Source organism: Mya arenaria, chromosome 15, assembly GCF_026914265.1.
Source record: "Mya arenaria isolate MELC-2E11 chromosome 15, ASM2691426v1".
NCBI lineage: Eukaryota > Metazoa > Mollusca > Bivalvia > Myida > Myidae > Mya > Mya arenaria.
Genome location: NC_069136.1, coordinates 38,921,741 through 38,938,823, shown reverse-complemented (window position 1 = coordinate 38,938,823; position 17,083 = coordinate 38,921,741).

The window sequence follows — 17,083 nt, the reverse complement described above, 5'->3', positions numbered from 1 at the left end:
ATACCTCAAAGACTAGAATCACCATGGAGGGGCGTTAGCAATTCTGTGTCCGGGCCACAACTTTGTTACTCGTCCGTTAGCAATTCCGTGTCCGGGCCATAACTTGGTAACTAATAAAGCGATTTTCAAATAACTTTATACAAATCATCACTACATTAAAAGGACCTCGAGCCGAATCTTCTTCGGGCGTATAATGCTCCGTTTCGCGGTGCTCTTGTTTTGTTTTACTTGTAAATATAGTTTTAAGTTTGTATTTTAGGCAAAGCCTTTTATTCTGCTCAATACAAACTTAAATATTGTAAGAGTTATGGCCCTTTGTAATTTTTAAACAAATACATTTTATTTCATGTTTTTGTAAGCCCATTATTTAGGGACTTTTAATATTTTCACCAGCAGCATTATAAAGTCAGACCAAAAGTGTCCAGTTAGTGTCCAAACAATAACTAAGTTAGAATCCTTTCTCAAATCAGGTGAGCGATATAGGGCCATCTCTGTGTTTGTCTGACAAAAAAACAATAATCAATCTTTGAGTTAAATTGACAAAATATTGTTGTAGAATGTTTTGTGAAGACATACTATTGGATTACTTTTGTGTCAATAGGATTAAGGTTTCTGCACATAAAAATTATTTAGAATAGCATTTGGGTCAGTCGGTTCACGTTCAATATTACTGATAGTATAAGTGGAAGCAGTGACTTAAAATTAATTACCAAACAGTTTCTGCTCAATTGCTTTGATTTAACATACGAGTTATGAAACTTGGAATACTAGTTCTTGGTGGCATAAATGAAAGACCTTTTTTGTCACATTGACTTGTAATCAAGCACTAACTTCCTCTAAAAAAAAATTCAGGTGATGGTTGGGCACACACAAGAAGACATAGATCACATGTGTCCAGGCATATGAGTAGACAGGAGTTTCACACTCTGCCAAACTTACTTAATCAGAGGAGCAGAAAGCTTCTCAAGATCCCGCACTGCACACTCAGATATAGTCTTTGACTACAACAAGGGGATGAAAGTACAGAGAGGTCCAATTGAAATCAATTCTGTGCTGCGTCATTTCTTCATTCTGGAAGTCGATGGACATGATTTATCATGGCATCAGGTGTGCAGTTTGTCGACTATCAGCAGTCTTGTTCATTAGTTGTGCAACTTGAGCTGGTAGCTTTATTGCTTGAAGCCACAGCATAAGAGGGGGAAGGTGCAGGCTCATCAAAAAGTCTCAAAAGTTGAAACTAGGAAAAGAAGTTTGTCAAGAGTGTGAATATTTGCTTTGAAAACCATCGTTACGATGATTTGGTTTCCTTTGAAACTTGATACATACTATGTGTATGTTGAATGAATTGAGATGCTTAAATAAAGAACCGCTATTCAAATATCAGGAAACTGCATTTTTCATACTAAAGGGTAAATGATGTCGCCATTTCCTGTATGTATTTAAATGAGATATGTTTCCACAATTAATATTTTTAGGGAATTTTTCTCATCCTAATGAATGAGATTAAATTGTACAGCGTTATATGAGCTTAATATGTGTTTTCTGTTTCTTTAAAATTGGTGAAAAATTGTCAGAAGATAATTAGACCAGTATCCATTACTGCAATCATACAATCAAATATACAGGGCATATAATATAATTAAACCCTGTTTAGGGGCACGAGGCAAACAGAGTAACTTTCAAACGTTAAAGCTGCACTCTCACATTTTGGACGTTTTGACAACTTTTCTCATTTTATGTCTTGGATTGGAACCATCCAATTTTTGCGAAAAATTAAATGGCAGATTTTTCTATTTAAGTTAAAACATTGATGTTTTATGCACTTTTCTTAAACCGTTAGTAACATTAATTTTTGAACGGAAATATGAAATCTGTGATCTGATCTTTTGTCAGCAATCTTTTATCATTGGTTTGCAGATAATTACGCAAAAAATTGCTCATTCAAAAACAAAAAAAGTTGTGAAAACGGTATATCTGTGGGAGTGCAATGTTTAATTTCTTGATTTTACTACTGTATTAGAAATTACAGGGGTTGGGGCATATTTTTAGTGTTTTTATTGCTTTTTATTTTCATACAGTCATACTTTATTTCTCAGGGCATAACTTACAAATAGACAAAACTGGAAAATGGTCGTTTCAAAAGGCCAAAGATAATGCAAGTTGAACAATCATATTGTTCATGGCTTGTATTTTTGGTATATTTTGTTGCATATGCTATAGAAAAGTTGAAAGTAAAAAATAAATTCATAGTTGAAATGATGGCTTTCAGTGGTATTGTCAGATGAGAAACGGCACTTTTAAGAAATAGGTATAATGGTACTTTATTTATTTTGATCAATTTTAGATATTGTATGAAAATTATTATCTTATTTAGTACATGATACCTTTTAAACAGTTATTGACAATATAACAATGTGTATATGAAGCTTTAGATCAACACTTAAAGCTGCACTCTTACAGATTGTCAGTTAAGACACAAAATTGTCTCAAAATCTGCTGATTTGGTTATCATTCCTTTAATTCAGTCATATTAGATAATTCACAATAGAACCCATCAGAAATGTAAAAGTGCCGAAAATTTCATTTACATTAAATTGTTCGTAATGCTTTTAGCCATAAAACATCATTTTTTTTTAACATAAATATGATAAACTGCTATCTAATCTTTTTTCAGCAGTCTTATATCACTTAAAATTGGGTCTAGACTTTTATGCAAAAAAATTGTCCATTTATAGACAAACAATAAAAGAGTACCGGTAGTCAAAACGATCAATCGGTGAGATTGCAGCTTTAAATACACCATTTAAGACCGCTGTAAAATTCCAATGGTTTGCCTAAATCTTTAAAGCTAGCATACTGTTTAATTAACAACCATACTTATTGTTTAAAAGTGTCATGATATCTTTGTACAATGTTTTTATATAATTCATTAAAGAAGTCAAAACAAATTTGTTTATCTTGTAAATTGTTTTCTATTATTTAAATGACCCAGACAAAAATGGGAACGTCAGTGCTAGTTCTTTTACTATTAACATCCCATGAAGTTTCTATTGGTGTAGCAGCAAGGAGGTGTTATATTAAGGATGCATCATTTAAACCAAATTATACATTCATATGCACAACATACAGGCGTGTAGCCGCCTATACGTGAATACGCGGCTGAATCCACATGATTCTGACAAAAAAATCAACCAAAGTTGCAGTATGCGAACTTGACTACATGAATCTAAAACTGGTTATTTTCCAGTACTAAATAATGCACATCGGAACGCCCAGAATGCACTAGATTGCACCATGGTTTTCAAAATTTTCAAGTTTGCCCCGAACCCCCAGCAAATTTATGAATCCTCATGAATAGAGGGGTAGCTACGCCCCTGACATAATTGAAAACACAGTGTGGCTAAACAACTTTTGTATGTTTATCCTACGCAGTGATCTCCCATGGAAATGCAATCGTCAAAGAATCTGAAGGGGATGTTTATATGGACTACATTTGAAATGCACCAAGTGTTTAAAAAAGTTGATTTCAGTCACGAAGAGAATCAACCATACCCCACACTTGTTGGAGTAAGATGAAATGTCCACTTTCCGCGAGAAAGAAAGTACATTGAAAATGTTCATTTGATTCAAGTGACTATTTTTTATAAATATGTTACAATACATAAAATACGTTATTTTTTTTATAATTGTTTACCCATGTTGAATTTTATTTGGCAAATTTATAAGAGACTTATATACAAGGGCATAGCCAGAAGTTCGTGGAAAAGCTTGATAAAATGAAAACAATATGCAGCATATCTTTTAAACTTTCATACAATAATAATCAGGTAATTTGAAATTAAGAATGCGAGATTCATCGTAAAGCATGTTATAACGACAACGTAGTGATCACTATGGAAACAGGTGGTCGCGCATTCCTCCGCAGTTGCTAAAATAACCCATGACAATATCTTGTTTTGTTGACCACTCACATTGAAACCAATAAAACGGCGCGAAGGTTTGCACATTGGACGTGACGTTAATAACGTGTGATGAAGTGAAGTTTTAAGTCAGTGCGTTTGTTTGTTTATTTCAAAGGAAACATTTTAGCTTGAACGGAATAGTTAAATTTTGTTTAAAATGACGCCAGAAGACAGATTGATAAAACGGGCAGTGATACAGTTCTGTGTAAACCTAGGGAAAACTCCATCGCAAACACTTAAACTGATGAATGAAGCATCGAGTGAAACTCAAGTGAAGCGAATGCTCGTTTACAAGTGGCACAAGCGGTTCAGTGAGGGGCGGGAAAGCATTTGTGACGACGTGAGGTCTGGGCGACCGGTTTCACAAACTACAGTGTGTGACGTCGAGGCCGTGAAAAACATCGTTGACGCTGATCGTCGAGTCACTGTTTATGAAATATGCAAGATGTTGGACATGAGTTATGGGTCGGTACGGAGGATAATGAAAGACAGTTTGAAAATGAGTCGAGTGAGTGCGCGTTGGGTTCCACGGCTGCTGACAGAAGATGAGATGAGCAAAAGAGTACGGGAATCACGCCGATCCTTAGCTCGGTACTAAAAGGAAGGAAACCGTTTTCTTGAGAAGATAGTCACTTGCGATGAAACCTGACTGTTTTATTTCGACCCTGAGACAAAACAGCAAAGCAGTCAATGGAAGACTACCAGTTCCCCGCCTCCGAAGAAGGCACGACCATCCTGCTCGATAGGAAAGTATATGTTCATTTTCTTCTTTGATGTGCACGGTGTTATCCTACTCCATGCAGTTCCGCAGAGCCAATCTGTGACGGGTGCTTCCTACTAAAAGGTAAAGTGATATATAACAAAATTCATTTTTATCAATATTTAGGACTTGATAAAATCTGCATAAAACAATGTTTTAAAAAGTTTATGATTAAAAATATGGGATTGAATAAGTGTTAGTTTTAATTATATTTGATGAAGTACGCAAAACGCGACAAATGTTATAAGCCTCAGTTATGTTCTCCATTTAAGGTTTTGAGGCGTGACTTGTAGAGGGCGATGGCATTTAAGAGACCACTGGCGTTGCATGATGGGTGGATTCTTCACCAGGAAAATGCATCAGCGCATAGATCGGAGGAGGCACAGACTACCGCGACAATCCAGCTTGAAGCGGAGATCCTTCCCCACCCCCCTTATTCGCCAGACCTACCACCATGCGATTTTGCCTTATTTCCGAAACTGAAATGTGAACTAAAGGTAAACGCTTCAATGACTTTCAGGCATTACAGAGTGAAGCTCAGGACACGCCTGTATTTTTACAAGTCAGAGTGGTTCAGTGACATTTAGCGGCAGTGGCTAGCGAGACTTCGACGTTGTATTGCGGCGAACGGCTCTTACTTTGATAAGTTATGACGTTGACGTCAGATTCTGACGTTTGAACTGCGCGGGCTATACTGATCTCATGTTAATGAAAAAGCTGTAGTTTCCTTTATATTTTATGTATCAGTTTGAAGTTTACTATGTCATTTACAGCTGAAATAGATTTTATAGCGAAATGACGTTCGTTGAAAAATATTGAAATGTGTTGATTGTATTAAGGAATTCCACGAACTTCTGGCTATACCCTCGTATTAAGAAACTCGGAAAGTATGTGAATGGTTTGGACCGGCTTCCTCAGCCGCTAAAGAGGATATGATTATGACATACTTTTTTAATCTTTCGAACATGAGTTTTTGAGTGAATATAAGCGAAGCGTTAAGGGTTTTAAAAATGCATCTTTTACTTGGATTTTATAGATTGTTATTACGAAATAAAGTATGGCGTATCAAACGAAGTGTTAAAGCTAAGCTATTGATGGCTGAAACCCTTCAATAAATGTTGATATGTGCTAACATATAGTCTTTGAAGTCCAATATTTGGAAATGCGTTACTAACCCGATTCAACAAAAGGTTGTTGCACAATCAGTTGATTGACATAATCACGTGATAAACCAAAAACTTCCATTAAGGTTAAAATATTCATCACCTTAGTATGAGTCCCTGTGGGCGAGTGGATAAGCGATCCGTTTTTTATTCTATGTGTTATCTGCACCCCTATGTGCTTGCTCCCAACTTGAACAAGATTAATTTTTAATACTTCAATCGTTTTTTAAAAATGCAAATGAAGTAAGAAAATCAACCTGGTTACTATTATTTCTGCAATTTCAGTACCAATGAGTAAAATAAATATACATGTAAGTGTTTTCAGATGCATTACGAGAAAAAATATGTTTGGTGCCAAAACATGAGAGAGTCTCTTTAACGGAAAAGTTTTGGCAGTTACTCAGTCAGTCAGATGGTGATAAATATAATGCATAGCATCATCGCTCTGGAGTACGAGAACGTTGTATACAGAGTATTTTTTTACTGAACATACGTTTGTTTATGTTGATGACATAAAAGGTTTAAACTGTTTAAAGGAACAATAACATTATGAAACAACAAATCTGATTACAGATATCAGTGGCAGATCCTGGAATTGACTTAAGAAGGGGTACGTGAAACTCATGGGCTTAATCTTTCCACATCCGTCCCTCCCTCAGAACAGAAATTGAATGGCTTAAAATGTTGGACCGGGGTGGGGGTTAGACTCCCCCAATTTATAGTCCGAAATAGTGCATTTTTATCTTAATATTGTATTTTTCCCGATATTGACTGAGAACATATTATAAACGGACGATTCAAAGGGGTGGGGGACGGCGCGCCCGCTGGGACCGAATCCCCCCACCCCCAACCCGCCCCCTGAATCTGCAATTGAGTACATGCATTAAAACCGTCTCCGTAGCCTATTGGTTAAGGCGTTCTATACCCTTCATTAAATTGACTTAATACTTCACACAATTGTTCAGGACCATAAGCCAATGAGGTTACATAACTCCATATCCTTAATACAAGTTATGGCCCCTGATTGACTTAGGTTAAACTTTTAGGCAAGTAAAATTTAAGGGGAAGTTGGAATTTAATAAAAAAAAACTTCCATGGGTCACAATGAACCCAATGAACAATGTTCTTTAATCATGAGCTATATAACTGTTCAAGCGTTAACAGACACATTCGTGTGCAGACGAAACTTTTATTGTTTTTACAAGCACAGAACTTGTATTTAGCATTTACAGTTTCTATATAATTCAACTGAAAGTTCTATTTAACCATAAGATATCAAATATTAAGTCACCATTCACTAGCGGATTGAGAAGGGGTGCAGTTGGCGTGCGCTCCCTCTAAAATCGTCCAAGTTTACTTTTTGTGTCAATATATGAGAAGAAAATAATAAAATATACACATAATGCATCATTTCCGACTACAAATTGTTAAAAATTACTTGATTGAGTAACCCTCAATCCTCCTGCAAACGCCCCTAAGTAACGCCCCCTTCTAATGAGAATTCCTGGATCCGCCCCTGGTCATTATATATTTTGTTTATCAAACGGTACAGAGACCAAGTGACTGAATCTGACTTGCATTTAATGAATGAGATGGTCTGTAAAAGATTTCCGATGAATATCCTATGAAATTTGCAGTCCTCCCGTTTCGACTGGTCATTGTTTGTGGATTTATTATACACAATTATAAAAAATACTATTACCAAGTTGTCTCTTAAGGTTACGGGAATCTATACTGTCAAAAGTTAAATATATATAATTTGTCCCCCAATGCCATAAAATATGGATGGTCCCCTTAATGCCTCAAAAATAATATTATATATACACTGGTCTCCATAAACCCTTCTACATATATACCTGTCCCCTTAAAACCTGCAACATACTTACAAATTATTAAGGAGACCGCAAATTACGTATATTTTTTGTTAATTAATTTAAGAAGCCTAAATTTTGTACTCGTAATAAATGATCATTTCAATACTAAATTATCAACAAAAAAGCAAAATAAAGTATAAAACAAAAAATATACAAATTGTCTCCTTAATGCCGTAAAAAATATACGGTCACCTTAATGCCCTAAGTAGATATATATATCTATACGTGCTTTGTTCTATTTTCGAATTCAAATAATTAAATAAAGGGGTTTTTAAACCTGATGTTGGAATTGCTTCCATGTTATTTATGTACGAGTTCAGTGTGTTGTCTATTCAGAATGAGAAAAAAAATCATTATTTTTGCGTATCATTTTCAGATTTATGATTAATCAATTTCGACTTGAAACGAGTGTATGTCAAACTATGTTTGAAACCATTAATTAAGTATTAAGATTGCATGAGAACATAGCGTTTGGTCTGTATCTGACCTACAATCTGCTTGTTATCTTGCTTCCATCCATAGATAACAGTAGTTTTGTCGGATATGTGTTTCTCTACCCCCCCCCCCCCAACCCGATATTTATTTTCAAACGGGCCAGATTCCTGAATATAACCAAACCAAAATTGATTAAGACCAGGATCAATCAAGCAAATATTATGTTTCGGTCTACAGTGATTTTTATTTCACCGGTAGCGGTTTCGAATCCATCTAACGTTTAGGATTGTGTCGAAACCAAATTTTGTAACGTTAGTTAATATAAATAAATGAGCAAACACGTTGGCGTTACTTTAGATAATTGATATAAATACATGATCAAACAAGTTTGTTTGTTTTTATTGGATCTACGTCGTATGTTAATAATATTTAAAAAAAAAAAGAGCGTTTAAGTCGATAATGATAACTGTACCATGTTTGAGATTATTGTCATTGTTTTTTTTACAACACATTAACTCCCATATCGGAACGGTAGCAAGTGGAATGGCAAAACCGTTCTATAACTTCTGTGCTGATGAATTACAACGCTCGCTATTTATTGAACGTTGTCCTTGACAATATGGAACAAATCAGTTACGTCACCCGCAACTATCGGGTTTGAAACTAAACTCGCTCTAAATTTCTATCTTTCGTCAATCCATAGCACAAGATCGCACAAACCAATTGAATACTTTAACCACCTCTGATAAGCAACCTCTCTCATGTGACGTGGGATATATCGTTTCCGTTTGCGTCATGTTAGTTGTATTACAACCTCATGCAACATTTGAGAGACAAATATTTCATAAATCTTCATTGAAAGTGTGGAAGTGGTTGTAATCGCTAAAATAAGACCAAATGTGTTGCTCATTTTATGTGAAGAAGTTGGTCAGTGTTGGAGTATTTAATTAAGGAAGAGTTGGTTAAATATAATTGTGCTGAACATTGGTCGTTTTTTATTTCGAATTTAGAAATGTTTCAAGTGTCACTTAAAGTTCAATTAGCTACTGTTGTTCAGGAATCTTATGTTCCATTTGTAAAAATTATCAAACTAAATGATTTCTATAAATGTCAAGAGATAGAAAAAAACGAAACACTTATATCTTAGTGTATCCAAAAAGCATCGTCATTTTTAAAATTAAGTCTTATCTTATTAAAATATTGAGTCATGGACAGTGATAAAACGTTTCATCTGACAGTATATAACAGTCCGTCTAGCGTAAATATCTTCTGATCATAACCATGCCATTTTAACGCACACACACAATAACGCACACACACTTTAACGCACACACACGATAACGCACATGCACGGTAAGGCACACACACGGTAACGCACACACGCGCTAACGCAAACACACGCTAACAAACAGACACGTTAACGCACACACACGATAACGCACACATACGGTAAAACACACACGCATGGTAAGGCACACACACGGTAAAGCACACACACGCTAACGCACGCACAAGCTAACAAACACACACGGTAAAGCACACACACGGTAAGGCACACACACGGTAAGGCGCACACACGGTAAGGCACACACACGGTAAAGTACACACACGTTAACGCACACACACGTTAACGCACACACACGATAACGCACACACACGGTAAAACACACACACGGTAAGGCACACACACGGTAAAACACACACACGGTAAGGCGCACACACGGTAAGGCACACACACGGTAAAGTACACACACGGTAAAGCACACACACGGTAAAGCACACACACGGTAAAGCACACACACGGTAAGGCACACACACGGTAAGGCACACACACGGTAAGGCACACATACGCTAACGCACGCACACGCTAACGCACACACACGGTAAAGCACACACACGGTAAGGCGCACACACGGTAAGGCACACACACGGTAAAGTACACACACGGTAAAGCACACACACGGTAAGGCGCACACACGGTAAGGCACACACACGGTAAAGTACACACACGGTAAAGCACACACACGGTAAAGCACACACACGGTGAAGCACACACACGGTAAGGCACACACACGGTAAGGCACACACACGGTAAGGCACACACACGGTAACGCACACATACGGTAAGACATACACGCTAACGAACACACGCTAACGCACACACACGCGAACAAACACACCCGGTAAAGCACACACACGATAAGGCACACACACGTTAAAGCACACACACGCTAACGCACACATACGGTAAGGCACACACACGGTAAGGCACACATACGGTAAGGCACAGACACGCTAAGGCGCACACACGTTAAGGAACACAAACGCTAACGCAGACACACGCTAACGCACACACACGGTAAGGCACACATACGGTAACGCACACACACGGTAAGGCACACACACGGTAAGGCACACATACGGTAAGGCACACACACGGTAAGGCACACATACGGTAAGGCACACACACGCTAACGCACACACACGGTAAGGCACACATACGGTAAGGCACACACACGGTAAGGCACACACACGGTAAGGCACACACACGGTAAGGCACACACACGGTAAGGCACACACACGGTAAGGCACACACACGGTAAGGCACACACACGGTAAGGCACACACACGGTAAGGCACACATACGGTAAGGCACACACACGCTAAGGCACACGCACGTTAAGGAACACACACGCTAACGCACACACACGGTAACACACACACGGTAAGGCACACACACGGTATAACACACACGGTAAGGCACACACACGGTAACACACACACGGTAAGGCACACACACGGTAAGGCACACACACGGTAAGGCACACACACGGTAAGGCACAGACACGCTAAGGCGCACACACGTTAAGGAACACAAACGCTAACGCACACACACGGTAAAGCACACACACGGTAAGGCACAGACACGCTAAGGCGCACACACGTTAAGGAACACAAACGCTAACGCACACACACGGTAAGGCACACACACGCTATCGCACACACACGGTAAGGCACACACACACGGTAACGCACACACACACGCTAACGCACACACACGGTAAGGCACACACACGGTAACGCACACACACGGTAAGGCACACACACACGGTAACGCACACACACGGTAAGGCACACACACGCTATCGCACACACACGGTAAGGCACACACACACGGTAACGCACACACACGGTAAGGCACACACACACGCTATCGCACACACACGGTAAGGCACACACACGGTAAGGCACACACACGGTAAAGCACACACACACGCTAACGCACACACACGGTAAGGCACACACACACGCTATCGCACACACACGGTAAGGCACACACACGGTAAGGCACACACACGGTAAGGCACACACACGGTAAGGCACACACACGGTAAAGCACACACACGCTAACGCACACACACGGTAAGGCACACACACGCTAACGCGCACACACGGTAAGGCACACACACGGTAAGGCACACATACGGTAAGGCATACATACGGTAAGACACCCACACGCTAACGCAAACACACGGTAAAGCACGCACACGGTAAGGCACACCCACGGTAAAGCACACACACGGTAAGGCACACACACGGTAAAGCACACTCACGGTAAGGCACACACACGGTAAGGCACACACACGCTAACGCGCACACACGGTAAGGCACACACACGCTAACGCGCACACACGGTAAGGCACACACACGGTAAGGCACACACACGGTAAGGCACACACACGCTAACGCGCACACACGGTAAGGCACACACACGCTAACGCACACACACGGTAAGGCACACACACGCTAACGCACACAAACGGTAAGGCACACACACGGTAAGGCACACACACGCTAACGCACACACACGGTAAAGCACACACACGGTAAGGCACACACACGGTAAGGCACACACACGCTAACGCACACACACGGTAAGGCACACACACGGTAAGGCACACACACGGTAAGGCACACACACGCTAACGCACACACACGGTAAGGCACACACACGCTAACACGCACACACGGTAAGGCACACACACGGTAAGGCACACACACGGTAAAGCACACACACGGTAAGGCACACACACGGTAAAGCACACACACGGTAGCGCACACAAACGGTAAAGCACACTCACGGTAAAGCACACACACGGTAAGACACCCACACGCTAACGCGCACACACGCTAACGCACACACACGGTAAGGCACACACACGGTAAGGCACACACACGGTAAGGCACACACACGGTAAGGCACACACACGCTAACGCGCACACACGGTAAGGCACACACACGGTAAGGCACACACACGGTAAAGCTCACACACGCTAACGCACACACACGGTAAGGCACACACACGCTAACGCGCACACACGGTAAGACACCCACACGCTAACGCAAGCACACGGTAAAGCACACACACGGTAAGGCACACACACGGTAAAGCACACACACGGTAGCGCACACAAACGGTAAAGCACACTCACGGTAAAGCGCACACACGGTAAAGCACACACACGGTAAAGCATACACAAGGAAAAGCACACACACAGAAAGGCACACACACAGTAAGGCACACACACATGATCAAGTACACACACGGTAAGACACACACACGGTAAGGCACACACACGGTAAAGCACACACACGGTAAGGCACACACACGGTAAAGCACACGCACGCTAACGCACATACACGGTAAGGCACACACACGGTTAAGCACACACAGGCTAACGCAAACACACGCTAAAACACACACGTTAAGGCACACAAAGGTTAAAGCACTTACACACTAACTCACACATACGGTAAGGCACACACACGGTAAGGCACACTTACGGTAAGGCACACATACGCTAAGGCGCACACACGTTAAGGAACACACACGGTAACGCACACACACGGTTAAGCACACACACGCTAACGCACACACACGGTAAGGCACACACACGGTAAGGCACACATACGGTAAGGCACATACACGCTAACGCGCACACACGGTAAGGCACACACACGGTAAGGCACACGCACTTATATCCTAGTGTATCAAAAAAGCATCGTCATTTTTAAAATTAAGTCTTATCTTATTAAAATATTGAGTCATGGACAGTGATAAAACGTTTCATCTGACAGTATATAACAGTCCGTCTAGCGTGAATATCTTCTGATCATAACCATGACATTGGCTACATCAGGACTGCATACACGCTAACGTACACATACGCTAACGCACACACACGCTAACGCACAAACACGTTAACGCACATGCACGGTAAGGCACACACACGGTAAAGCACAAACGCGCTAACGCAAACACACGCTAACAAACTCACGTTAACGCACACACACTTTAACGCACACACACGAAAACACATACGCACGGTAAGGCACACACACGGTAAAGCACACACACGCTAACGCAAACACGTGCTAACAAACAGACACGTTAACGCACACACACGATAACGCACACATACGGTAAAACACACACACGGTAAGATACACACACGGTAAAGCACACACACGCTAACGCACGCACAAGCTAACGCACATACACGGTAAAGCACACACACGGTAAGGCACACACACGGTAAGGCGCACACACACGGTAAAGTACACACACGTTAACGCACACATACGCGTTTATATATACTTGTGAGTTATATAGAGCTACACCGACGTACCGAGGTCTGCCCTTTCTGTTGAAGATAGAGCAACCATCTTTCAAATTAATATCGTAAATGGGGCATATATTGTAAATTGCTGTCGAGAATTCAAATAACATCAATAGTTTGTTCTTCAACTTTTCAACATCATTTAGAGGCATCTCCATATATGGTATGACATGTGTCTGTCATCTCCTCGTTTGCATATTACACACAACTGCCTCATAATGTTGATGATTAGTGAATACTTGTTTTAACTCATAACGTTGATGATCAGTGAATACGTGTTTACTCACCGAGGTAAAATATCGTTGTGTTAAATCATACATTAATTCTCGAGTTTACTAGCACTCATCATGAAGTTTTAACCCCTAGGAGGATTTTACCTCAAGTGTTCTTCCTCCAGAGCAAACCCCAATCTATCCCACTTGGGCCTTTTGTTTCCTTCTTCTTCTTATTATTATTATTTATTTAGCATTCGTAAGCTCCGCCCATTCCTTATCATACAGATTTTACTTCATGTCATCTAACCATAACATTTTGCGTTCGTATACTTTGTGTGTGACATTAACGACTTTGAACAAGTATTATGCTGCATTTGACACATTATTGTACACGGCTTTTTTCTTCCCGCTTCATTATTTTCAGAATTGTTTGATGACTCTAAAAATATTTGCACCTATCCGTGTTTTGCCCCGGAGGGTGGGTAGAGCGCACACCATGAAATTTAAACAGACTGCGTTGTTTTGTTTCCTGTCACGGAAACTTGTCAAAATTCAATCATGGTGTATGATTTGTTCCAGTTACTGTCGTATGAGGCGGTGTAACCGCGCCAGTCAGAATCCGCTTTCTTTAGCTCTTAAAGGCCTAGTTTAAGGAATCTTTGGCATGATAATCCCATGCTGTGCATCTCCTGCTTATCACACTGGTTCCACAGTAGGGGCCAATATCATGTGCATTGGTTTATTGGCTCAGGGCCATTTAGGGTCAATTTCTATAATAAAACAATGAAAACTGCGCAACAGGATACTCAGATTGGAGATCTGATAAGCCAATTAGGGATTAAGATTAAGATGAATTAACAGAAGTTGGGTACTTGGGGGGGGGCACTTATAGAAGGCTTAAACTAGGCCTTTAAGGTTGTTCGGTTAACGCACTCTCGGGTTTGGTTCCCAGCCTGGGCGCATGTTGGTTTAGTTTGTGGTCACCAAGCTGGACTAGTGGTATTTCTCTTGGCACTCAGGTTTCCCGCACAACACAACACCACACTATCGCGTAACAACTTGAGTGATTAATCGTAACAACTTTGTTTCACAATCGTTGCAAAAAAAATAAGTAAATAAACTAAACTAATACTTCAAACCTGGGAACAATGCCGTGATATCGTTGATTATTGCTCTTATATCAAACGCATTTTGAGACTTAAAAGGTGCATAGCAAACATTTCTACATTAATGTATCTTAATACTGACTTGAAAGTACAGATACAAGTTCAGTAGTCGAAAGTTAAAACATAATGACATAGGGTTAAAGCCAGAAACACAGAAAAACAACACAAACATGCACAAACGACACACCAACATATATAATGTATAATACTAGGGAACTGTTTATCAAGGATTGTTGGGTTAAAACTTTGGAACGTCAGCAAAATGTAATTTTACTGGGGTTTAATTAGTTTGCGTACGCACAACCTCGTAACCAAATTGTAAAAACAAGCGGCACCATTAATGTCATTTGGAATAGTACATGATAGACGCCAGGAGTCTAAAATCGTTTTCTCTTTTGTATCGGCGGACTATCAGACTACTTTGACATCGAGACTTCGATTTAACCAACTGTTCACCTGTCCGGAGACCGGATAGACATGTAACACGTGTTCCAGTGGTGTTTCTTTCATCAACTTAATCACAATTAACAAAAAAGACGAGCTTTGTACTTAACCCTTGATCGGCCTTTGCCTTATTCTAACCAAACCCAGCCGACGGAAATAAAATTAAAACTAAAAATGATACCTGCATAGTTTTGCCTAAGTTTATGTTTCTTCCTTTATTTATACCTATGTGTAACCATGGAGCTTATTTTCATCTTATTATTCACATTGCGTATAATTTGTTGGCTGTCAAATCTAAAAGCGATGATGCAAAAGAAATATGATATAATTGTCAAGGGAAATAACTGAGTAAGAGAATTTGACATATTTGTCATTCGGAAACTCGGACTTGTAGGTTGGCTGCTAATAAGCGGTGCTAGAGTAAATATATATACTTCATAAAAACGTCTAAATTTATTTTGGTTTTGAAATGTGTCCTCTTGTTAATGTAAATCTTCATTATTTCACACGTAACGTTTCAAACTGACCACAATATTAAACGGTTACCCGAACTGTGTTGGCCACTGGCTTATAGTATAACTTTTTGGCTACCATTTAGAGCACAAAGAGCCAATTCCCAGCAGCGGGTTCCCTGTCCCCCTTAAAGCCACTTCAGGGTTTCATCAAGATAATGACGTAGTATTTTGTTCCTCAAGTCCATTATATAGATCGCTCAATACATTGTATACATTCCATTCTGTAGGTGGAACTCCGTGAAGGAACTTTTTGTTCACCATCAGTGTAAAACAAAGCATCCTTTTAAGGCAAATTTATTTCACGTTTAAGTACATGTATTTTATACATTTCATTAAAAAATATAAGCAAAAGAATTGGGGGTCATCATTTTGCTTCAGAGCAAAAATAATCTAAAAACAAACAAACAAGAAGCGCCGTGGAGCGAGCCCTCACCTTTTTTCGAAGATTAAAACGAGTAAAATTAAATATTTTAATAATTAATAATGCCAGGGGATTGCCCCTTGATCTACACTTGAATATTGCAGAGACTGAGTCGAGTTGCCATGATTATGGAATTTTAAATAAATCATTGACATTTTATATACAAGTCATTTTTGGTTACATGCAGAGGGAAATAAAATAGTGAACGAGGTTAACAAGCACATATGTGAATACATTGTGCAATGAACAATGTTAATCTCTCACATTCATCACATACATTTGCCATCTTTACATGTCAAGAATATGTCACAAAATACAAGTGAGAAACTACAAAGTAACATGAACTGCAAACAAATGACTGACACCATGAAATTACACATTAACTGTGAATGTGTATAATTAAAATACACTTCTCCATAAAATTCAAATGAGAAATTACTGTTTGA